The 26,149-nt window shown below is 49.1% G+C and overlaps 1 protein-coding gene across 1 annotated transcript in view; it reads left to right on the top strand.

Moving 5' to 3' along the window:
- Positions 1–1,783: 1,783 nt before the first annotated feature.
- The window catches only part of LOC123768078 (metalloreductase STEAP4), a 460,818-nt gene continuing 436,452 nt past the window's right edge, over positions 1,784–26,149 (top strand). The window contains exon 1 of the mRNA XM_069307071.1: positions 1,784–2,163. The gene's annotated coding sequence lies outside the window, so the exon portion shown is untranslated. The remainder of the gene's footprint in view (positions 2,164–26,149) is intronic.

Below are 26,149 nucleotides of genomic sequence, written 5' to 3'. Positions count from 1 at the left end.
AAAGGAGACGAGAGAGATACCAAATAATATACACATGGAAAATACTGGAGGGCCAGGTCCCAAATCTACACAGTAAAATAACAACGTACTGGAGTGAACGATATGGAAGAAAATGCAGAATTGAACCAGTGAAGAGCAGAGGTGCCATAGGCACAATCAGAGAACACTGTATAAACATCAGAGGTCCACGGTTGTTCATCGTCCTCCCAGCGACTATAAGAAATATTGCTGGAACAACCGTGGACATCTTTATGAGAAAACTAGATTTATTCCTCCAAGGAGTGCCTGACCAACCGGGCTGTGGTGGGTATGTGGGCCTGCGGGCCGCTCCAAGCAACAGCCTAGTGGAAGTCAAGCCTGGCCTCGGGCCGGGCTTGGGGAGTAGAACTCCCAGAACCCCATCAACCAGGTATCAACCAAGGGTTCTGGGAGATCTTCTACTCCCCAAGCCCGGCCCGAGGCCAGGCTTGACTTGTGAGAGTTTGGTCCATCAGGCTGTTGCTTGGAACGGCCCGCAGGCCCACATACCCACCACAGCCCGGTTGGTTCGGCACTCCTTGGAGGAAACTATCTAGTTTCCTCTTGAAGATATCCACGGTTGTTCCGGCAATATTTCTTATACTCGCTGGGAGGATGTTGAACAACCGCGGACCTCTGATGTTTATACACCCGCCAATCCCCCAGGTGTTTATAAATGAAAAACGGTTTACACACGACTCATAACTGATGACGTTCGAACACTTCCGGAACAGGTGCTTCACTGACGAAATTTGTTCGAACCACAACGCTGTTAATGCTTCACCCACGTACTACAAATACAAATAATCGCCAACAGAACCTAAACACCTAACCTAACCTATGCCTATATATACACAATATGCTAATATATTATAATATTAATTTATACTTGAGAAAATTCCCGTTTTGAATGAACAGCATGTTAAAATTTATGAATTCGTCTGTGGGGTCGACCGCTGGATGTAATGGACTTGAGTCGAGGATGGGTTGGATTTTCTCATATCTGCTTCAATTGGCTAGATACTTTTAACTGTTTGGCTTTTGACAGTCTCACACATATCAACACAACCCTAAAAAATATCTTCACCCCATTTTTGGGTCTCGAAGAGACAAAATAAACGCGATAGCACTGATATGAAATTAATATATCAACTAGAAAACGATCCTTTCTTCCAGCTGTCCACTGTTGACTACATTTCAAGACATCCAAATATATGGCAATTCAAATTTTGTTTAAGAGATAAATTAAATCCACTGAAAATGTAAAGAACGCTTTAATTTTTTTTTCTTAAATAGTTGAATGTTACAAATGTCAGGAATAGAACAGAGCGAGAAGGGTTCCGGACAAGTTGTTTACTAGTGAGTGAGGACGGGGTGTGAGGGACCGGCCTAGTGTTTACTAGTGAGTGAGGACGGGGTGTGAGGGACCGGCCTAGTGTTTACTAGTGAGTGAGGACGGGGTGTGAGGGACCGGCCTAGTGTTTACTAGTGAGTGAGGACGGGGTGTGAGGGACCGGCCTAGTGTTTACTAGTGAGTGAGGACGGGGTGTGAGGGACCGGCCTAGTGTTTACTAGTGAGTGAGGACGGGGTGTGAGGGACCGGCCTAGTGTTTACTAGTGAGTGAGGACGGGGTGTGAGGGACCGGCCTAGTGTTTACTAGTGAGTGAGGACGGGGTGTGAGGGACCGGCCTAGTGTTTACTAGTGAGTGAGGACGGGGTGTGAGGGACCGGCCTAGTGTTTACTAGTGAGTGAGGACGGGGTGTGAGGGACCGGCCTAGTGTTTACTAGTGAGTGAGGACGGGGTGTGAGGGACCGGCCTAGTGTTTACTAGTGAGTGAGGACGGGGTGTGAGGGACCGGCCTAGTCGCGCGTGTGGTATTTGCACTCTACATTGGCACAACTTCATGGAAAGTAAATGATTTTAAGTGTTATTTAAGTACATGATAGTGTTTGTGCGTCCTCTTTGCGAGTTTAACGGCAGCAGAAGTTCACAAACGCTTTGAAAGCTTTTAGTTTGTGGTAGCGAGACTACGAGAGAGCCGAGCCACGTCGTCTGCACAAGGAGCAAGTTACCCCTGGTTAAGGCAGTATTAATTAGCAGATTCATAGCAACATGGTGATGCCAACGACGTTCGAGTTAAAGGTAAGTTCAAATTAAAGTCTAAAGTCATGTACTTAAGATGACCAAGACGACCTGCTACAGACCATTGTGTCCTCCAGCCAACCCGTTCTCGCAAATTTAATAAGTCAATATTGACTTATTAGTTGCGTGCATAGGTGACATACTAAACATAATAGTTTTCCTTGAAAAGCTTCATAGAAAACACCGACTTTACCTAACCTACTTAGTATGTTAAAATAAGCATCTTATAGCTTCGTAATTACAATTGTTACTTAACCTATTATAAGTATAGGTTAGGTAATAATTGTAATTACGAAGCAATAAGATGCTTATTTTAACATACTAACAAGGTTAGGTAAGGTCGGTGTTTTCTATGAAGCTTTTTAAGGGTATTATGTTTAGTATGTCACCTATGCACATATTTAATAAGTCAATATTGACTTATTAAATTTGCGAGAACGGGTTGCTCCAGCAGGCCACACCTCAAGCAGGACGCTGATTTGACCCTCTTGTTGGGGAGGACTCCTGGTTCAACCTTGACGACCAGTGGACGTCTGGACACCTCCTCCGCCTGGGAGCCGCAGGTTCACCTTCTGTTTTCGCGTTATGGATTTGATACTTCCGTTTGGCATTGTTGTTCAACGGTCCGGTTGTACGACGCCTGGCGCACATATCACCTTGGGGCACGGGATTGTTGCTAGATTTTTTTGACGTGTTCTGGCTGGTTCTCCCGGCGGGGTGACGGTGTCCGGCGGCGGCTTGGCCGAGAGGTGCCGGGAGTTGGTGAGCTCCTGGTGTGCCCTCAGCCGTGGTGGGCAGCTGGCCCTTTGCTCTACTGGAGGACACTGGATGACTTTAACGTTTTAGCTGAGGGGGCCAAGTTTTGGTTTTGCTGCCCAGTGTTCTCTGTGGGGGGGCGGGGGGGGGGGGCCGGTGCTTGTCACCCTGAGGGACTCTTGGGACTCCCTAATCATCTATCCGTTTATGTTTCTTGGCCGCGAGGCTTATAAGTTTCCAGTGATTGGCGTCATCGTTTTGCGATTCGGTTTGGCGTTACACCTTTCCGGGCTTCGCGATTAACACTTCGCCGCGGCGCATCCGATCCCACGATCGTCGTCCCTCCTAAATCAACAACCCTCTGGTTGGGGCCTGTATAGAACTAATTATAAATACACTTCCATAAGTTTGTGAAGTTAATTTGGTTACTATATGTTATTCCAACGAAAGTAAATATGCCAAGCAATCCTCCTGTTGGACCCCGTCCTCCTGTTGGACCCCGTCCTCCTGTTGGACCCCGTCCTCCTGTTGGACCCCGTCCTCCTGTTGGACCCCGTCCTCCTGTTGGACCCCGTCCTCCTGTTGGACCCCGTCCTCCTGTTGGACCCCGTCCTCCTGTTGGACCCCGTCCTCCTGTTGGACCCCGTCCTCCTGTTGGACCCCGTCCTCCTGTTGGACCCCGTCCTCCTGTTGGACCCCGTCCTCCTGTTGGACCCCGTCCTCCTGTTGGACCCCGTCCTCCTGTTGGACCCCGTCCTCCTGTTGGACCCCGTCCTCCTGTGTAGATAGTATTTATTGTGACGATCGTCAATAATCAGGATTCGTACGTTCTTAGCTTTCAGAAAGTAGTATATTGACTAGTAAGAAATTCTTGTAAAATAAATGCAGCTAAAATATTCTTAGGCTTAGTATAGTACACATATGTATTATATTAGGCCTCAGATATTGTATATTAGGCCTAGGGAGGATAGGTTTTGTTTGTCAAAGCAAACAAATGAAAAATAGCTTTGCGGTTTGTCCAACTCGGTAGCTCAGTTAACCAGACCACACACTAGAAGGTGAAGGGACGACGACGACGTTTCGGTCCGTCCTGGAACATTCTCAAGTCGATTGTGAGAATGGTCTTGAGAATGGTCCAGGACGGACCGAAACGTCGTAGCCCCTTCACCTTCTAGTGTGTGGTCTGGTCAACTTACTTTAGCCACGTTATTGTGACTCACTGGTTCAGATTTCTACGTACGAATTTCGTTGTAGGTGGGTTCTATGGTTCTCTATGTTCTCTATGTTCTATGTATACTATGGTTCTCATCGTTGCTATAAGTACTACGAACACAGGAGGATAGGTAGAAAAAAATTAATATTCATTGCGTCTATATCTTTATTTTTACTGTATGTGCATGTGTGTAATATATACATTGCGTTTTAAACATTCATTTATGAAAAAAATGCCGTAAAATGTTCATCACATTATAGAGATAATTGACAAATAAACAAATCTAATTATATTTTCTATATTTTACACAGCTTTTTATATATTTTAACTCAATATAAAACATGTGTGATTAGGGACCTTTTTTTTTTTTTTTTTAAGACGTTGACTGACCCACGCGAAGATTTCTTACGTTGACTTCAGGTTTCTCTGATACGTCTCTCCTAGACGTCAAACATTTGTCTGTTCCTTTATCTGTATCTTTTGCTACCCAGTCTCCCAATCTTTATGTACCTAATCTGAACATCTTTACCATTGTGATCATTGCTGTCTTATATGTGCTGTCAATCTGCTGTATGGTGTCTATTAATCTTGTTTAAATTACTAATCAAGCTGTCAATGTAATCAATCAGAGCTTTAATATAACAATGTGCTTTAATATACTTACCAAGCTCTCTCATCTCATTTTTCTCTTGCAATGTATCTTTATCATTTATCAATTCTGATAGGAATTCCCTACTTAAAATTATCTGTTAGATTAAGGACCTGCCCGAAACGCTGCGCGTACTAGTGGCTTTACAAGAGTGTAAATACTGTACTATCCAATGTATTCTCACAAACCCAATGTACCTTCTTGTATATATTTAAATAAATAAATAAATAAATAAATAAATAAATGTGAGACGCAGCTTGAAGGCACTGAGCTACAAGCCAGTTTCCCCTAACTTGTAAACCATGCAAGGTGATGGAGAAGGTCGTGAGGAAGAGGCTCCTAGAGCATCTGGATGGAAGTAGCTTAATAAGCTGTTCCCAGCATGGCGCAAGACGCCTAATGCATCCCAGCATGGCGCAAGACGCCTAATGCATCCCAGCATGGCGCAAGACGCCTAATGCATCCCAGCATGGCGCAAGACGCCTAATGCATCCCAGCTGAACACAGTCAACGCCCACAGTCATGTTCATGGTCTATTAAGATGGAACAACTGTTTCTGCTTCAGCAAACACCGATCGAACTAAAATTAACAATAGTCTCTCGTCCTCCAGTTATTATCGTCGAGTCATTTATCTATATCAGGTGAGGTTAGGCAAGACTAAGGCAAGGTTAGGCCAGTTTAGTACAGATGGCTAACTTAGGTTATTCCTAATTAAGCTAGGTAAGTTTAGACAGGTTTGTTAGACCAGTTTTGGTTAAGTGAAATTATCTTAGTGTTAGTAAAGGAGGACATGATGCACATACGGTTCGCAGGAACCAACCCGTTCTCGCAAATTCGTAAAGTCAATATTGACTTATTAACTACGTGCATAGGTGATATACTAAACATAATAGATACCCTTAAAAAGCTTCATAGAAAACACCGACCTTACCTAACCTTGTTAGTATCTTAAGATAAGCATCTTATTGCTTCGTAATTACAATTATTACTTAACCTATACCTATTATAGGTTAGGTAATAATTGTAATTACGAAGCAATAAGATGCTTATCTTAACATACTAAGTAGGTTAGGTAAGGTCGGTGTTTTCTATGAATCTTTTTAAGGGTGTCTATTATGTTAAGTATGTCACCTATGCACATATTTAATAAGTCAATATTGACTTATTAAATTTGCGAGAACGGGTTACAACAACAGGTCAAGCGATGGCTCATAATAGCTGAATAGATTTCAACCCGTTCTCGCACTTGCTTACAATCAATATTGGCTTATTTAATAAGTGCATATGTGACATACTAATTAATTGTGAATATTTTAGTTTACCTTGAAAAGCTTCATAGAAAACACCGACTTCACCTAACCTTCTTAGTATGTTAAGATAAGCATCTTATTGCTTCTTATTTACAATTATTACTTAACCTATCAACGGTACAGGTTAAGTAATAATTGTAATTAAGAAGCAATAAGATGCTTATCTTAACATACTAAGAAGGTTAGGTGAGGTCGGTGTTTTCTATGAAGCTTTTCAAGGTAAACTAAAATATTCACAATCAATTAGTATGTCACATATGCACTTATTAAATAAGCCAATATTTACTATAAGCAAGTGCGAGAACGGGTTGATAGATTTAGTTAATTATGGCTAGTTATGGATAGTTATGGATAATTATCCTCGCACACTTAGCATAAAGGTGTGTGAGGATACAACATATAAAATATGGGTCAGTAAACAGTTTACTGTAACAAGCCCTAGATCGGGCTGGACTTTTTTTTTTATGTCGTAAAGCCTATCAACCTAACCCGTCCTCCTAGCAGAACGTCCCATTTTGACGTCCACTCTACCTAAGGCTAAAAATCGTCATAATAGATAATGGTTGCGTTCGCGAAATTGACATACTGTCCCGTTTTCTGTTTTGGGTTCTCTGGTAGGTTAGGAAAGGATTTTAGTACGACAGTTTCTTAACGTTGGGGAAACGTTAGGAGGACGGGCGGATCAGCCAATTTCAATTTCTTTCTTTATTATGCACCCCATACCCATCCCGTGGGCGGTGGTGTAAAGGATTACAGAGGCACATAATCGGTTCAGGAACTGAACCATCTAGTTCGTTTAGCTAAGCAAATAACAATTTTTGACGCTAGTTACAAAATTATTAATGCCAAGCAAGTACAAAATACTACAGTCCTCAACTAACGGATTTCTTGTTTAGTTGTGCCCGCATTGTTTGATGAGCGTGTTTATATATACATTAGCAGCCGTCTTGTATACATGTATACATGTATACATGTATACATGACACAAGAGATCAATGGCTCTTGTGTCTTATGTTCTTCACTTAGGAAAGCAGATGAAAAACTAACTCTCCAAGGTTCATTTCACTGCAGTCGATGAGTCACAATAACGTGGCTAAAGTATGATGACAAGACCACACACTAGAATGTGAAGGGACGACGACGTTTCGGTCCGTCCTGGACCATTCTCAAGTCGATTGAGAATGATCGACTTGAGAATGGTCCAGGACGGACCGAAACGTCGTCGTCCCTTCACATTCTAGTGTGTGGTCTTGTCTTCATTTCACTGCCTGTCTTGGTGCTAAGAGATGCGTTCCGTTGGGTCGGTCAACATCTTCAAACATCTTCATGGAGCTGCCTCGTATGGGCCAATAGGCCTGCTGCAGTTCTCATTACTTCTATCCCCTACACCTGACTTTCCTCCTCAGCTCTCTCTCTTGCCTATTTAATGCCTGTCCCTACCTGTCCTCATCACAATCGACTTGAGAATGGTCCAGGACGGACCGAAACGTCGTCGTCTCTTCAATTTCTAGTGTGTGGTCTGGTCATCATCTTCAAAGGCAGAAGGGGATTTTTTTTTTTTTAATGGGGAAAGTTGATGCAATTTAATTATGACAAATAATATGTTTATGTATTTTTTGACGGAGCTGTGTTGTTTGAGCAGTGTTAGGTGTCTTGGAAGAGATGTTGTCTTACCTGGATGATACCTGGTTGATGGGGTTCTGGGAGTTCTTCTACTCCCCAAGCCCGGCCCGAGGCCAGGCTTGACTTGTGAGAGTTTGGTCCACCAGGCTGTTGCTTGGAGCGGCCCGCAGGCCCTCATACCCACCACAGCCCGGTTGGTCCGGCACTCCTTGGAGGAATAAATCTAGTTTCCTCTTGAAAATGAAAATGTCTTGCCTATATATTGAGATCATCGGGGCTGACTTTCCTCAAGTGGGCACGTGAAGGTATAAACGACATTCTCCTCTGTTTTTTTTAAGGCGTTTCACTTGGTGTCGGGAGAGTTGTTCATGAGCAATTTGCTAAGACTTCTTCCACTTCTTGTAAACTGTTTACTGTCTTGTCTTGTAAACTGTTTACTGTCTTGTCTTATGGCGCACAAGTTAACAATTTACTACAAGAACAAGAAGACGCTGTCAGTCACCCAAACGAACCCTCAGTGAAGGGCAAGTAAAGTAAATTCAGTAAGTAAAGTAAGACGTCAAAGTTAATTCAGTAGAATTTCTGGTTGCAATTGTTATACCATGTCGTAGGGGCCTCGTAGCCTGGTGGATAGCGCGCAGGACTCGTGATTCTGTGGCGAGGGTTCGATTCCCGCACGAGGCAGAAACAAATGGGCAAAGTTTCTTTCACCCTGAATGCCCCTGTTACCTTGCAGTAAATAGGTACCTGGGTGTTAGTCAGCTGTCACGGGCTGCTTCCTGGGGGTGGAGGCCTGGTCGAGGACCGGGCCGCGGGGACACTAAAGCCCCGAAATCATCTCAAGATAACCTCAAGATGTCGTAGCTCGGTCGATTAAGGCAGCGTCTGGGGTGTTCTCGGACGCAGGTTCGAATCTTCGTCAAGGCCTTTGTGGATTTGTTCAATCCCTGAGTGTTTATATCATAAAGTTTATATCATAGATTCATACACAAACAAGATAAAGGCTATACTCATCGAATCTTAGTAATCTTGAGGTTATCTTGAGATGATTTCGCGGCTTACTGTCCTCGCGGCCCGGTCCAGGCCTCCACCCCCAGGAACCAGCCCGTGACAGCTGACTAACTCCCAGGTACCTATTTTACTGCTAGGTAACATCAGGATGAAAGAAACTCTGCCCATTGTTTCTCGCCGGTGCCCGGGATCGAACCCGGGACCACAGGATCACGCGTCCAGTGTTCTGTCCGCCCAGTAAAGTGTACATTTCCAAAGAGCTTCATGAGGGTAAGAATGTCTTACGGGGGTAAATAAAAAAAAAGTTAATATTGTTGCCACTTTTCATCTCTTCCGGCCACTTTAACTTGGCGGGTTTTTCTTCTCAACTTTATGCAGTAAACATGAGTTGTTCTTATTATGCAAAGTCGAAATTTAAATATATAAAGTTTTTAACACCCCCAAACATCAGTCAACCTGCGCACACCCACCTTCCCTCGCACGTGCGCGCGCGCACACCCACCTACCCCACCCACCTGCGCGCGCCCACACCCACCAACCTGCGCGCGCGCACACTCACCAACCTGCGCGCGCGCACACCCACCCCACATGCGCGCGCACACACCCACCCCACATGCGCGCGCACACACCCACCAACCTGCGCGCGCACACACCCACCCCACATGCGCGCGCACACACCCACCCCACCTGCGCGCGCGCACACTGACAGTCGTCACTGTAGCAGCATCAGTGAAGATCACTGTGTAGCAAATATATTAAGACGTACCAAGAGAGCGACGGCTGTAACAAGGCTGAACTACACCACTACACCACTATACTCTCCGAGTCTTGTCTCCCCAACACCTACACCTTAACCTGGTCACAACTGCACCTTTTGTGGTCCCTGGTCCATCACTTGCCCTTCCCTGGTCCATCACTTCCTTCCCCTTCCCTGGTCCATCACTTGCCCTTCCCTGGCCCATCACTTCCTTGCCCTTCAATGGTCCATCACTTCCTTGCCCTTCCCTGGTCCATCACTTCCTTCCCCTTCAATGGTCCATCACTTCCTTGCCCTTCTCTGGTCCATCACTTCCTTGCCCTTCCCTGGTCCATCACTTTCTTCCCCTTCAGTGGTCCATCACTTCCTTGCCCTTCCCTGGTCCATCACTTGCCCTTCCCTGGCCCATCACTTCCTTGCCCTTCCCTGGCCCATCACTTCCTTGCCCTTCCCTGGTCCATCACTTCCTTGCCCTTCCCTGGTCCATCACTTCCTTGCCCTTCCCTGGTCCATCACTTGCCCTTCCCTGGCCCATCACTTCCTTGCCCTTCCCTGGTCCATCACTTGCCCTTCCCTGGTCCATCACTTCCTTGCCCTTCTCAGGTCCATCACTTCCTTGCCCTTCCCTGGACCATCACTTCCTTGCCCTTCTCAGGTCCATCACTTCCTTGCCCTTCCCTGGACCATCACTTCCTTGCCCTTCTCAGGTCCATCACTTCCTTGCCCTTCTCTGGTCCATCACTTCCTTGCCCTTCTCAGGTCCATCACTTCCTTGCCCTTCTCTGGTCCATCACTTCCTTGCCCTTCTCTGGTCCATCACTTCCTTGCCCTTCTCTGGTCCATCACTTCCTTGCCCTTCTCTGGTCCATCAATTCCTTGCCCTTCTCTGGTCCATCACTTCCTTGCCCTTCTCTGGTCCATCACTTCCTTGCCCTTCCCTGGTCCATCACTTCCTTGATCTTCCCTGGTCCATCACTTCCTTGCCCTTCCCTGGTCCATCACTTGCCCTTCCCTGGTCCATCACTTCCTTGCCCTTCCCTGGTCCATCACTTCCTTGCCCTTCCCTGGTCCATCACTTCCTTGCCCTTCCCTGGTCCATCACTTCCTTGCCCTTCCCTGGTCCATCACTTCCTTGCCCTTCCCTGGTCCATCACTTCCTTGCCCTTCCCTGGCCCATCACTACCTTGCCCTTCCCTGGCCCATCACTACCTTGCCCTTCCCTGGCCCATCACTTCCTTGCCCTTCCCTGGTCCATCACTTCCTTGCCCTTCTCTGGTCCATCACTTCCTTGATCTTCCCTGGTCCATCACTTCCTTGCCCTTCCCTGGTCCATCACTTGCCCTTCCCTGGTCCATCACTTCCTTGCCCTTCCCTGGTCCATCACTTCCTTGCCCTTCCCTGGTCCATCACTTCCTTGCCCTTCCCTGGTCCATCACTTCCTTGCCCTTCCCTGGTCCATCACTTCCTTGCCCTTCCCTGGCCCATCACTACCTTGCCCTTCCCTGGCCCATCACTACCTTGCCCTTCCCTGGCCCATCACTTCCTTGCCCTTCCCTGGTCCATCACTTCCTTGCCCTTCCCTGGTCCATCACTTCCTTGCCCTTCCCTGGCCCATCACTTCCTTGCCCTTCTCTGGTCCATCACTTTCTTGCCCTTCCCTGGCCCATCACTTCCTTGCCCTTCTCTGGTCCATCACTTCCTTGCCCTTCCCTGGCCCATCACTTCCTTGCCCTTCCCTGGCCCATCACTTCCTTGCCCTTCCCTGGCCCATCACTTCCTTGCTTTTCTCTGGCCCATCACTTCCTTGCCCTTCTCTGGTCCATCACTACCTTGCCCTTCCCTGGTCCATCATTTCCTTGCCCTTCTCTGGTCCATCGCTTCCTTGCCCTTCCCTGGTCCATCACTACCTTGCCCTTCCCTGGTCCATCACTTCCTTGCCCTTCCCTGGCCCATCACTACCTTGCCCTTCTCTGGTCCATCACTTCCTTGCCCTTCCCTGGCCCCATCACTTCCTTGCCCTTCCCTGGCCCCATCACTTCCTTGCCCTTCCCTGGCCCCATCACTTCCTTGCCCTTCCCATCAACCTTCCTCCATCGGCACGCAGCTCTTACTAAACAACATTCTCTCCCGTTACGTCCCTTCACCTCCTCCTGCTCCTACGGTCCACCGCCATCCCCTCTTTCCCTTATCCCCCTCCCCCCACCCCCTTCCTAACCCCCGCCCTTCCCTAACCGTCCCAGGCTCCTACCCTCCTCTGTCCCAAAACTCCCTACCTCACACCCCCTCCCTTTCACGACGAAATATACAAGTGATGTTACCTTACTTACCCCTGGAATGTCACCCCCTTTACCCCTCCCCCCTCCATATATATATATATATATATATATATATATATATATATATATATATATATATATATATATATATATATATATATATATACTATCCAGGGGGCGCCACATGAACTATATATAAATAAATAAATAAATAAATAAATATGTTTATTCAGGTAAGGTACATACATACAAGTGATGTTACATTAATGGATTGATATATAGATAGAGCTAGTATATACAATGCCTAAAGCCACTAATTACGCAATGCGTTGCGGGCAATATCAATTACCCTCCCAACTTGTCATAAGCCGAGCCGGCCGTTATATGAACTATTGCCAATTTCCTTATGATAAAATTACATATTGGTGAGTCGAGCCATTGAAATAATTTCCCAAACCTGTTTGTGGCAATCCATCAGCCAGCCATTAATCTCGCTGGGCCCGCTGACCCAGACAAAAACACGTCTTGGCTACCGGGCACGGGCGACCCTGCCCCCGCCCGCTCCCCATTACCACCTTTGATACCTCAATTAATATATATATATATATATATATACATATATATATATATATATATATATATATATATATATATATATATATATATATATATATATATATATATATATATATATATATATAATGACTGTTGTCTCAGGGTGTCCACCCTACACTGGCCAGGGTGGTGACGGGGTGTCCACCCTACACTGGCCAGGGTGGTGACGGGGTGTCCACCCTACACTGGCCAGGGTGGTGACGGGGTGTCCACCCTACACTGGCCAGGGTGGTGACGGGGTGTCCACCCTACACTGGCCAGGGTGGTGACGGGGTGTCCACCCTACACTGGCCAGGGTGGTGACGGGGTGTCCACCCTACACTGGCCAGGGTGGTGACGGGGTGTCCACCCTACACTGGCCAGGGTGGTGACGGGGTGTCCACCCTACACTGGCCAGGGTGGTGACGGGGTGTCCACCCTACAGAGTCCCATGGGCGGAAAGTTAGACGTTCTGACGTGTAAACAAACTTATGTTATATTAATTCTCGAGTGAAAAGGTTGAATCAGTTCAGTTTAAGTTAAGCTGGGGTTAAGTTAGGTTATTGGTCCCCAGTAAACTTGGCTGAGCCGGCCCCAGTTACATGCAGTGACGGGTCACTTTCAGTAGTAAATAGGGGTCTTCAGTAGTAAATAGGGGTCTTCAGTAGTAAATAGGGGTTTACAGTAGTAAATAGGGTTCTTCAGTAGGAAATAGGGTTCTTCAGTAGTAAATAAGGGTCTTCAGTAGCAAATAGGGGTCTTCAGTAGTAAATAGGGGTCTTCAGTAGTAAATAGGGGTCTTCAGTAGTAAATAGGGGTCTTCAGTAGTAAATAGGGGTCTTCAGTAGTAAATAGGGGGTCTTCAGTAGTAAATAGGGGTCTTCAGTAGTAAATGGGGGGTCTTCAGTAGTAAATAGGGGTCTTCAGTAGTAAATAGGGGTCTTCAGTAGTAAATAGGGGTCTTCAGTAGTATATAGGGGGTCTTCAGTAGTATATAGGGGGTCTTCAGTAGTATATAGGGGGTCTTCAGTAGTAAATAGGGATCTTCAGTAGGAAATAGGGATCTTCAGTAGGAAATAGGGTCTTCAGTAGTAAATGAGGGGTCTTCAGTAGTAAATGAGGGGTCTTCAGTAGTAAATAGGGGGTCTTCAGTAGTAAATAGGGATCTTCAGTAGGAAATAGGGATCTTCAGTAGGAAATAGGGTCTTCAGTAGTAAATAGGGGTCTTCAGTAGTAAATAGGGGTCTTCAGTAGTAAATAGGGTCTTCAGTAGTAAATAGGGGTCTTCAGTAGTAAATAGGGTCTTCAGTAGTAAATAGGGTCTTCAGTAGTAAATAGGGTCTTCAGTAGTAAATAGGGGTCTTCAGTAGTAAATAGGGTCTTCAGTAGTAAATAGGGTCTTCAGTAGTAAATAGGGGTCTTCAGTAGTAAATAGGGGTCTTCAGTAGGAAATAGGGATCTTCAGTAGGAAATAGGGATCTTCAGTAGGAAATAGGGATCTTCAGTAGTAAATAGGGTCTTCAGTAGTAAATAGGGGTCTTCAGTAGTAAATAGGGTCTTCAGTAGTAAATAGGGTCTTCAGTAGTAAATAGGGTCTTCAGTAGTAAATAGGGGTCTTCAGTAGTAAATAGGGTCTTCAGTAGTAAATAGGGTCTTCAGTAGTAAATAGGGGTCTTCAGTAGTAAATAGGGTCTTCAGTAGTAAATAGGGTCTTCAGTAGTAAATAGGGTCTTCAGTAGTAAATAGGGGTCTTCAGTAGTAAATAGGGTCTTCAGTAGTAAATAGGGTCTTCAGTAGTAAATAGGGGTCTTCAGTAGTAAATAGGGTCTTCAGTAGTAAATAGGGTCTTCAGTAGTATATAGGGTCTTCAGTAGTAAATGGGGGGGGGTTTTCAGTAGCAAATAGGGTCTTCAGTAGTAAATAGGGTCTTCAGTAGTAAATAGGGTCTTCAGTAGTAAATAGGGGTCTTCAGTAGTAAATAGGGTCTTCAGTAGTAAATAGGGTCTTCAGTAGTAAATAGGGTCTTCAGTAGTAAATAGGGTCTTCAGTAGTAAATAGGGGTCTTCAGTAGTAAATAGGGTCTTCAGTAGTAAATAGGGTCTTCAGTAGTAAATAGGGGTCTTCAGTAGTAAATAGGGTCTTCAGTAGTAAATAGGGTCTTCAGTAGTATATAGGGTCTTCAGTAGTAAATGGGGGGGTTTTCAGTAGCAAATAGGGTCTTCAGTAGTAAATAGGGGGTCTTCAGTAGTAAATGGGGGTCTTCAGTAGTAAATAGGGGTCTTCAGTAATATATAGGGGTCTTCAGTAGTAAATGGGGGGTCTTCAGTAGTAAATGGGGGTCTTCAGTAGTAAATGGGGGGGGGTCTTCAGTAGTAAATAGGGATCTTCAGTAGTAAATAGGGATCTTCAGTAGTAAATAGGGGTCTTCAGTAGTAAATAGGGGTCTTCAGTAGTAAATAGGGATCTTCAGTAGTAAATAGGGATCTTCAGTAGTAAATAGGGGTCTTCAGTAGTAAATAGGGGTCTTCAGTAGTAAATAGGGGTCTTCAGTAATATATAGAGGTCTTCAGTAGTATATAGGGTCTTCAGTAGTAAATGATGGTCTTCAGTAGTAAATGGGGGTCTTCAGTAGTAAATGGGGGGTCTTCAGTAGTAAATGGGGGTCTTCAGTAGTAAATGGGGGGGGTCTTCAGTAGTAAATGGGGGGTCTTCAGTAGTAAATAGGGATCTTCAGTAGTAAATAGGGGTCTTCAGAAATAAATAGGGGTCTTCAATAGCAAATAGGGGTCTTCAGTATTAAAAAAGGGGTCTTCAGTAGCAAATAGGGGTTTTCAGTAGTCATGCAATAGGGAGATCTTCATTTACAAAGGGGGGGTAAAGTTTAATAGGGTACAACAGGTACTTATCCAAGCACCTGTTGTAGCCGGTCATGGGGAGCCGGTCGGCCGAGCGGACAGCACGCTGGACTTGTGATCCTGTGGTCCTGGGTTCGATCCCAGGCGCCGGCGAGAAACAATGGGCAGAGTTTCTTTCACCCTATGCCCCTGTTACCTAGCAGTAAAATAGGTACCTGGGTGTTAGTCAGCTGTCACGGGCTGCTTACTGGGGGGTGGAGGCCTGGTCGAGGACCGGGCCGCGGGGACACTAAAGCCCCGAAAACATCTCAAGATAACCTCAAGAAGCAAGCGAGCGTCACACCTGAGGTGGATAATTGCCCAATCGCCTTGGGCCAATACGGGTGGTTATCAGCGATCTGTTGACGTCGTTGGTAATCGCCCCAGAGAGACGTCAGAATTGTGGGTGTTTTTAATTTCAGTGATGCGTCGAAAATTTGACGTTTTAAGGGACACGAGGACATTGGGATGCGTGAAGTGCAAGGCCAGGCTACAGGGGTCTGCGGTCAATTCTTGGGACGTGTTCTTAGCGGGATCTTTATTCAGCCCAGCTAAGAACAGGCACTGCTGTAGAGCGAGCTAAGAACAGGCACTGCTGTAGAGCGAGCTAAGAACAGGCACTGCTCTATAGTGAGCTAAGAACAGGCACTGCTGTAGAGCGAGCTAAGAACAGGCACTGCTGTAGAGCGAGCTAAGAACAGGCACTGCTGTAGAGCGAGCTAAGAACAGGCACTGCTGTAGAGCGAGCTAAGAACAGGCACTGCTGTATAATGAGCTAAGAACAGGCACTGCTGTATAATGAGCTAAGAACAGGCACTGCTGTAGAGCGAGCTAAGAACAGGCACTGCTGTAGAGCGAGCTAAGAACAGGCACTGCTGTATAATGAGCTAAGAACAGGCACTGCTGTAGAGCGAGCTAAGAACAGGCACTGCTGTAGAGCGAGCTAAGAACAGGCACTGCTGTAGAGCGAGCTAAGAACAGGCACTGCTGTAGAGCGAGCTAAGAACAGGCACTGCTGTAGAGCGAGCTAAGAACAGGCACTGCTGTAGAGCGAGCTAAGAACAGGCACTGCTGTAGAGCGAGCTAAGAACAGGCACTGCTGTAGAGCGAGCTAAGAACAGGCACTGCTGTAGAGCGAGCTAAGAACAGGCACTGCTGTAGAGCGAGCTAAGAACAGGCACTGCTCTATAGTGAGCCAAGAACAGGCACTGCTGTAGAGCGAGCTAAGAACAGGCACTGCTGTAGAGCGAGCTAAGAACAGGCACTGCTGTAGAGCGAGCCAAGAACAGGCACTGCTGTAAAGCGAGCCAAGAACAGGCACTGCTGTAGAGCGAGCTAAGAACAGGCACTGCTGTAGAGCGAGCTAAGAACAGGCACTGCTGTAGAGCGAGCTAAGAACAGGCACTGCTCTATAGTGAGCCAAGAACAGGCACTGCTGTAGAGCGAGCTAAGAACAGGCACTGCTGTAGAGCGAGCTAAGAACAGGCACTGCTGTAGAGCGAGCCAAGAACAGGCACTGCTGTAAAGCGAGCCAAGAACAGGCACTGCTGTAGAGCGAGCTAAGAACAGGCACTGCTGTAGAGCGAGCTAAGAACAGGCACTGCTGTAGAGCGAGCTAAGAACAGGCACTGCTGTAGAGCGAGCTAAGAACAGGCACTGCTGTAGAGCGAGCTAAGAACAGGCACTGCTGTAGAGCGAGCTAAGAACAGGCACTGCTGTAGAGCGAGCTAAGAACAGGCACTGCTCTATAGTGAGCCAAGAACAGGCACTGCTGTAGAGCGAGCTAAGAACAGGCACTGCTGTAGAGCGAGCTAAGAACAGGCACTGCTGTAGAGCGAGCTAAGAACAGGCACTGCTGTAGAGCGAGCCAAGAACAGGCACTGCTGTAGAGCGAGCCAAGAACAGGCACTGCTGTAGAGCGAGCCAAGAACAGGCACTGCTGTATAGTGAGCCAAGAACAGGCACTGCTGTAGAGCGAGCCAAGAACAGGCACTGCTGTATAGTGAGCCAAGAACAGGCACTGCTGTAGAGCGAGCCAAGAACAGGCACTGCTGTATAGTGAACCAAGAACAGGCACTGCTGTATAGTGAGCCAAGAACAGGCAGTGATAGCAGAGGCTGAGAGCTCAGCTAGCAGTTGATGCTGGGAGCAGTGAGGGCACGTCCAACCCGTCCAGTGAGGGCACGTCCAACCCGTCCAGTGAGGGCACGTCCAACCCGTCCAGTGAGGGCACGTCCAACCCGTCCAGTGGGGGCACGTCCAACCCGTCCAGTGGGGGCACGTCCAACCCGTCCAGTGGGGGCACGTCCAACCCGTCCAGTGGGGGCACGTCCAACCCGTCCAGTGGGGGCACGTCCAACCCGTCCAGTGGGGGCACGTCCAACCCGTCCAGTGGGGGCACGTCCAACCCGTCCAGTGGGGGCACGTCCAACCCGTCCAGTGGGGGCACGTCCAACCCGTCCAGTGGGGGCACGTCCAACCCGTCCAGTGGGGGCACGTCCAACCCGTCCAGTGAGGGCACGTCCAACCCGTCCAGTGAGGGCACGTCCAACCCGTCCAGTGAGGGCATGTCCAACCCGTCCAGTGAAGGCACGTCCAACCCGTCCAGTGAGGGCACGTCCAATCCGTCCAGTGAGGGCACGTCCAACCCGTCCAGTGAGGGCACGTCCAACCCGTCCAGTGAGGGCACGTCCAACCCGTCCAGTGAGGGCACGTCCAACCCGTCCAGTGAGGGCACGTCCAACCCGTCCAGTGGGGGCACGTCCAACCCGTCCAGTGTGGGCACGTCCAACCCGTCCAGTGTGGGCACGTCCAACCCGTCCAGTGAGGGCACGTCCAACCCGTCCAGTGGGGGCACGTCCAATCCGTCCAGTGGGGGCACGTCCAACCCGTCCAGTGTGGGCACGTCCAACCCGTCCAGTGGGGGCACGTCCAACCCGTCCAGTGAGGGCACGTCCAACCCGTCCAGCTAATAGCACGTCCCATTTTGACATATACTCTGTCTAAGGCCAAAAATTGTCGTACTAGAAAAATGGCAGCGACTGGCGAAAATGAAATACTGTCTCGTTTTCTATGTTGGATCCTCTGGTTAGGTTAGGATAAGGGCACTTAGTACGACCGTTTCTGGACGTTGGGGAAGCTTAGGAGGACGGGCTGGTACGTGCTGGAGCTATATGGACATACTAAGACCTGTGGAGATCTGCGCTCGGATTCAACAAGCTTTCCTGCGACGTCTTAAGCACCTGTGCATCTTTGCTCAATATTCCTGCGACGTCTTAAGCACCTGTGCATCTTTGCTCAATATTCCTGCGACGTCTTAAGCACCTGTGCATCTTTGCTCAATATTCCTGCGACGTCTTAAGCACCTGTGCATCTTTGCTCAATATTCGACGAATATATTTACATATATTTAACAATTTATGAGCATTGAAACTTGCTAATCACATGTTGTAAATGTTATTAAGTCTCCAGCTGGGGCTTTAGATTTCACGAACCCTTAATAAATGTCAATAAAGCCGCCCAAGTTTGAGTAAACATGTACACAGGTTTAAGGATTTCGTTTGCAACATTTGTGACAAGGAAAGACACGTAATGACAGTTTGTAGAGAATACTTGAAAACAAATGCTAATGTTACGGAGGGGATACGAGCTGGGGATGATTTTTTAACGTAGTGGAGTCACATAATCCAGATTCACGAAAGCAGTTACGCAAGCACTTACGAACGTGTACATCTTTCCTCAATCTTTGACGGCTTTGGTTACATTTATTAAACAGTTTACAAACGTGAAAACTTGCCAATCAACTGTTGTTATTGTTATAAACAGCGTCCTGGTGCTTCGCAGCTCATTAACTGTTTAATAATTGTAAACAAAGCCGCCAAAGATTGAGAAAAGATGTACAGGTTCGTAGGTGTTTGCGTAACTGCTTCGCGAATCTGACCCTTGATTATGTGGTAAAGACCTCATGGATAAGGTGGGGATTAACCTTGCTGGCCTCTATCAATTGTCTAGTGATAAAGATACAAAGTGGAGAAGATATGGTTAAGATATATACGGGTGAAGTTATGAGTCTGGACGCCAGATTATCTACCCCAACTTCAATCAGCATGACACCTCTGTCATTTACTGCTGACACCTGTGTTATTTACTGCTGACACCTGTGTGGTTAACTGCTGACACCTGTGTCATTAACTGCTGACACCTGTGTCATTTACTGCTGACACCTCTGTCATTTACTGCTGACACCTGTGTTATTTACTGCTGACACCTGTGTGGTTAACTGCTGACACCTGTGTCATTAACTGCTGACACCTGTGTCATTTACTGCTGACACCTGTGTCATTAACTGCTGACACCTGTGTCATTTACTGCTGACACCTGTGTCATTTACTGCTGACACCTGTCATTAACTGCTGACACCTGTGTCATTAACTGCTGACACCTGTGTCATTAACTGCTGACACCTGTGTCATTAACTGCTGACACCTGTGTCATTAACTGCTGACACCTGTGTCATTAACTGCTGACACCTGTGTCATTAACTGCTGACACCTGTGTCATTTACTGCTGACACCTGTGTCATTTACTGCTGACACCTGTCATTAACTGCTGACACCTGTGTCATTAACTGCTGACACCTGTGTCATTAACTGCTGACACCTGTGTCATTAACTGCTGACACCTGTGTCATTAACTGCTGACACCTGTGTCATTAACTGCTGACACCTGTGTCATTTACTGCTGACACCTGTGTCATTAACTGCTGACACCTGTGTCATTTACTGCTGACACCTGTGTCATTTACTGCTGACACCTGTGTCATTTACTGCTGACACTTGTGTCATTTACTGCTGACACCTGTGTCATTTACTGCTGACACCTGTGTCATTTACTGCTGACACCTGTGTCATTAACTGCTGACACCTGTGTCATTTACTGCTGACACCTGTGTCATTTACTGCTGACACCTGTGTCATTAACTGCTGACACCTGTGTCATTAACTGCTGACACCTGTATCATTAACTGCTGACACCTGCGTCATTAACTGATGACACCTGTGTCATTAACTGATGACACCTGCGTCATTAACTTCCTACCATCCTCCTCCCTGTTAAGTTCAGTTCATTTATTGTGAACCTCAGTATACAAGGAGCCGGTGGCTGAGCGAGCAGAACACTGAACGCGTGATCCTGTGGTCCCGGGTTCGATCCCGGGCGCCGGCAAGAAACAATGGGTAGAGTTTCTTTCACCACTGATGCTCCTGTTACCTAGCACTAAATAGGTACCTGGGAGTTAGTCAGCTGTCACGGGCTGCTTCCTGGGGGTAGAGGCCTGGTCGAGGACCGGGCCGCGGGGACACTAAAGCCCCGAAATCATCTCAAGATAACCTCAAGATAACCCCATACCCATCTTGTGGGCGGTAGTGGAAAGGGTTAGAGAGGCACATAATGGGCTCAGGGACTGAACCCCACAATTCATTTAGCTAAGCAAGTTACAGTCTTGATGAGCTAGTTACAACATTCAGTATAAGTCGTCACATCAACAATGGGTTCGAGATCGACCACAAGTACAGGTTCTAAATTAAGCAACTGACATATGTGGAGAGCTAGTGTCACAATTGATATGTTTGTCCTGCACACCGCCCCCCATCCAGTGGGCAGCGGTGGATAGGTTACAATCACTCAGTTACTACCTACAGTTAGCAAACTGGGGATATTTGGCTAAAATTTCTGGTAGATCATTTTGAATGAAATATTTACACATCGCTGGAACATTGTTTATAGAATTGTCTCGTCTCTCGGCCATCATTCTCTCGCCTTGGTTACCCTTTGCATTTTATCAACTGTGCCTTTTCTCAAGCTAAACGAAATTTCTTTTATCCCAAATCTGCTTCTAACACTAGTAGCACTGTGCTCTGCCTTCCCTTCATATCTGAACTCAAAACTTTTACTAACACCCGTCGTCCTCTTGACATAAAGTTCACCTGTCGACCAACCAACACTTCGTTGTAATGTGGTTCACACTGTTGCTGCTGCTGCTGCTCCTGCTGCTGCTGCTGCTGCTGCTGCTGCTGCTGGTGTCTACTCTACTTCCTGTTGGTCTTGTCCTCTCTAATACTTTGGGGAAACTGGCGGTACACTTAATGACAGACTTAAGGAACACGAAAGACGTCTTAAGTCTGCAGACACAAACAGTGCTCTCTTCTGTCATGTTAGGGACTCTAATCATCCTATTGATTGGTCTTCTGTCATGTTAGGGACTCTAATCATCCTATTTATTAGTCTTCCGTCATGTTAGGGACTCTAATCATCCTATTTATTAGTCTTCTACAATAATCTTTGGTGCCTCTACTCTTCACAGACGCCGTCTTGTTGACTGGGCTCTGATACACAACCTTCCCAACATGAACCTTAGTCCTGGCTTTGTTGGTGTTGACTCTTGCCTGTCACAGTCACTCTCCCATGCCCCAACCTTCTTAACAAACGTGACCTGACTTAAGCTGTTGGTGTTGACTCTTGCCTGTCACAGTCACTCTCCCATGCCCCAACCTTCTTAACAAACGTGACCTGCCTTAAGCTGTTGGTGTTGACTCTTGCCTGTCACACTCACTCTCCCATGCCCCAACCTTCTTAACAAACGTGACCTGCCTTAAGCTGTTGGTGTTGACTCTTGCCTGTCACAGTCACTCTCCCATGCCCCAACCTTCTTAACAAACGTGACCTGCCTTAAGCTGTTGGTGTTGACTCTTGCCTGTCACAGTCACTCTCCCATGCCCCAACCTTCTTAACAAACGTGACCTGCCTTAAGCTGTTGGTGTTGACTCTTGCCTGTCACAGTCACTCTCCCATGCCCCAACCTTCTTAACAAACGTGACCTGCCTTAAGCTGTTGGTGTTGACTCTTGCCTGTCACAGTCACTCTCCCATGCCCCAACCTTCTTAACAAACGTGACCTGCCTTAAGCTGTTGGTGTTGCTTATTCCTGCCCCCTTTTCTTATTCTTACTTTTCCTCTTATTCTTATTATTACATTCATCCAATTTTTACCTTATTCTTACATTCATCCTATTCTTACATTTCTCCTACCTGCTCCTCACCTTTCATCTTACTCTCTTACATTTGCCTGTCCATTCCTCTCCTGTCTCGGAAGAGACATGAGAGGAAGGGACAGGCAAATGCCCCCTTCTGTCCAAAGGGACAGAAGGGACAAGCAAATGCCCCCTTCTGTCCAAAGGGACAGAAGGGACAGGCAAATGCCCCCTTCTGTCCAAAGGGACAGAAGGGACAGGCAAATGCCCCCTTCTGTCCAAAGGGACAGAAGGGACACTGGAAGTGTACGACGTGTTAATAATTACAATTAGTCTCGGACGGACCGCAGGGAGGAGAATTATCAGGGAAGAAAGCGCCAAGCCATTACGACTATATAGCACTGGGAAGGGATCAGGATAAGGATTTAGGATGGAACATCCTAAAGCCTTATCCTGACACGTGTGTAGGGCCCTAGGCTACACGTGTAGCCCAGGGCCCTACACGTGTGTAGGGCCCAGGGCCCTACACACGTGTAGCCTAGGGCCCGACACACGTGTAGCCTAGGGCCCTACACACGTGTAGCCTAGGGCCCTACACACGTGTAGCCTAGGGCCCTACACACGTGTAGCCTAGGGCCCTACACACGTGTAGCCTAGGGCCCTACACGCGTGTAGCCTAGGGCCCTACACGCGTGTAGCCTAGGGCCCTACACGCGTGTAGCCTAGGGCCCTACACACGTGTAGCCTAGGGCCCTACACGCGTGTAGCCTTAGGGCCCTACACACGTGTAGCCCAGGGCCCTACACACGTGTAGCCCAGGGCCCTACACACGTGTAGCCCAGGGCCCTACACACGTGTAGCCCAGGGCCCTACACACGTGTAGCCCAGGGCCCTACACACGTGTAGCCCAGGGCCCTACACACGTGTAGCCCAGGGCCCTACACACGTGTAGCCCAGGGCCCTACACACGTGTAGCCCAGGGCCCTACACACGAGTAGCCCAGGGCCCTACACACGTGTAGCCCAGGGCCCTACACACGTGTAGCCCAGGGCCCTACACACGTGTAGCCCAGGGCCCTACACACGTGTAGCCCAGGGCCCTACACACGTGTAGCCCAGGGCCCTACACACGTGTAGCCCAGGGCCCTACACACGTGTAGCCCAGGGCCCTACACACGTGTAGCCCGGGGCCCTGCACACGTGTAGCCCAGGGCCCTACACACGTGTAGCCCAGGGCCCTACACAGGTGTAGCCCAGGGCCCTACACAGGTGTAGCCCGGGGCCCTACACAGGTGTAGCCCGGGGCCCTACACAGGTGTAGCCCGGGGCCCTACACAGGTGTAGCCCAGGGCCCTACACAGGTGTAGCCCAGGGCCCTACACAGGTGTAGCCCGGGGCCCTACACAGGTGTAGCCCGGGGCCCTACACAGGTGTAGCCCGGGGCCCTACACAGGTGTAGCCCGGGGCCCTACACAGGTGTAGCCCGGGGCCCTACACAGGTGTAGCCCGGGGCCCTACACAGGTGTAGCCCGGGGCCCTACACAGGTGTAGCCCGGGGCCCTACACAGGTGTAGCCCGGGGCCCTACACAGGTGTAGCCCGGGGCCCTACACAGGTGTAGCCCGGGGCCCTACACAGGTGTAGCCCGGGGCCCTACACAGGTGTAGCCCGGGGCCCTACACAGGTGTAGCCCGGGGCCCTACACAGGTGTAGCCCGGGGCCCTACACAGGTGTAGCCCGGGGCCCTACACAGGTGTAGCCCGGGGCCCTACACAGGTGTAGCCCGGGGCCCTACACAGGTGTAGCCCGGGGCCCTACACAGGTGTAGCCCAAGGCCCTACACAGGTGTAGCCCGGGGCCCTACACAGGTGTAGCCCGGGGCCCTACACAGGTGTAGCCCGGGGCCCTACACAGGTGTAGCCCGGGGCCCTACACAGGTGTAGCCCGGGGCCCTACACAGGTGTAGCCCGGGGCCCTACACAGGTGTAGCCCGGGGCCCTACACAGGTGTAGCCCGGGGCCCTACACAGGTGTAGCCCGGGGCCCTACACAGGTGTAGCCCGGGGCCCTACACAGGTGTAGCCCGGGGCCCTACACAGGTGTAGCCCGGGGCCCTACACAGGTGTAGCCCGGGGCCCTACACAGGTGTAGCCCGGGGCCCTACACAGGTGTAGCCCGGGGCCCTACACAGGTGTAGCCCGGGGCCCTACACAGGTGTAGCCCGGGGCCCTACACAGGTGTAGCCCGGGGCCCTACACAGGTGTAGCCCGGGGCCCTTCACAGGTGTAGCCCGGGGCCCTTCACAGGTGTAGCCCGGGGCACTACACAGGTGTAGCCCGGGGCCCTACACAGGTGTAGCCCGGTGCCCTTCACAGGTGTAGCCCGGGGCACTACACAGGTGTAGCCCGGGGCCCTACACAGGTGTAGCCCAGGGCCCTACACACCTGTAGCCTAGGGCCCTACACACCTGTAGCCTAGGGCCCTACACAGGTGTAGCCCAGGGCCCTACACACCTGTAGCCTAGGGCCCTACACACCTGTAGCCTAGGGCCCTACACACCTGTAGCCCAGGGCCCTACACACCTGTAGCCCAGGGCCCTACACACCTGTAGCCTAGGGCCCTACACACCTGTAGCCCGGGGCCCTACACACCTGTAGCCCGGGGCCCTACACACCTGTAGCCCGGGGCCCTACACACCTGTAGCCCGGGGCCCTACACAGGTGTAGCCCGGGGCCCTACACAGGTGTAGCCCGGGGCCCTACACACCTGTAGCCTAGGGCCCTACACACCTGTAGCCTAGGGCCCTACACACCTGTAGCCTAGGGCCCTACACACCTGTAGCCCAGGGCCCTACACACCTGTAGCCCAGGGCCCTACACACCTGTAGCCTAGGGCCCTACACACCTGTAGCCCAGGGCCCTACACACCTGTAGCCTAGGGCCCCTCATGGCAGCTAACGTTTCCTCAAGTCTATATATTGGCATCAATCTCTATCATCATCAGAACTTTGTACTATACTGACGGAAGGTTTACTGTTGAACCTTCTGTATATACTGTTGAACTATACTCTCGCACCTGTTGAAAGTATAGCTTTCAACAGGTGCGCAGTGGACCCCTGAAGTGACTTCAACAGGTGCGCAGTGGACCCCAGAAGTGACTTCAACAGGTGCGCAGTGGACCCCAGAAGTGACTTCAACAGGTGCGCAGTGGACCCCAGAAGTGACTTCAACAGGTGCGCAGTGGACCCCTGAAGTGACTTCAACAGGTGCGCAGTGGACCCCTGAAGTGACTTCAACAGGTGCGCAGTGGACCCCTGAAGTGACTTCAACAGGTGCGCAGTGGACCCCTGAAGTGACTTCAACAGGTGCGCAGTGGACCCCTGAAGTGACTTCAACAGGTGCGCAGTGGACCCCTGAAGTGACTTCAACAGGTGCGCAGTGGACCCCAGAAGTGACTTCAACAGGTGCGCAGTGGACCCCAGAAGTGACTTCAACAGGTGCGCAGTGGACCCCTGAAGTGACTTCAACAGGTGTGCAGTGGACCCCTGAAGTGACTTCAACAGGTGTGCAGTGGACCCCTGAAGTGACTTCAACAGGTGCGCAGTGGACCCCTGAAGTGACTTCAACAGGTGCGCAGTGGACCCCTGAAGTGACTTCAACAGGTGCGCAGTGGACCCCTGAAGTGACTTCAACAGGTGCGCAGTGGACCCCTGAAGTGACTTCAACAGGTGCGCAGTGGACCCCTGAAGTGACTTCAACAGGTGCGCAGTGGACCCCTGAAGTGACTTCAACAGGTGCGCAGTGGACCCCTGAAGTGACTTCAACAGTTGCGCAGTGGACCCCAGAAGTGACTTCAACAGGTGCGCAGTGGACCCCTGAA

The sequence above is a fragment of the Procambarus clarkii genome, chromosome 59, assembly GCF_040958095.1.
Source record: "Procambarus clarkii isolate CNS0578487 chromosome 59, FALCON_Pclarkii_2.0, whole genome shotgun sequence".
Lineage (NCBI taxonomy): Eukaryota > Metazoa > Arthropoda > Malacostraca > Decapoda > Cambaridae > Procambarus > Procambarus clarkii.
The sequence above is the reverse complement of the archived record's forward strand: the minus strand, read 5'-3'. Positions and strand labels throughout refer to the sequence as shown.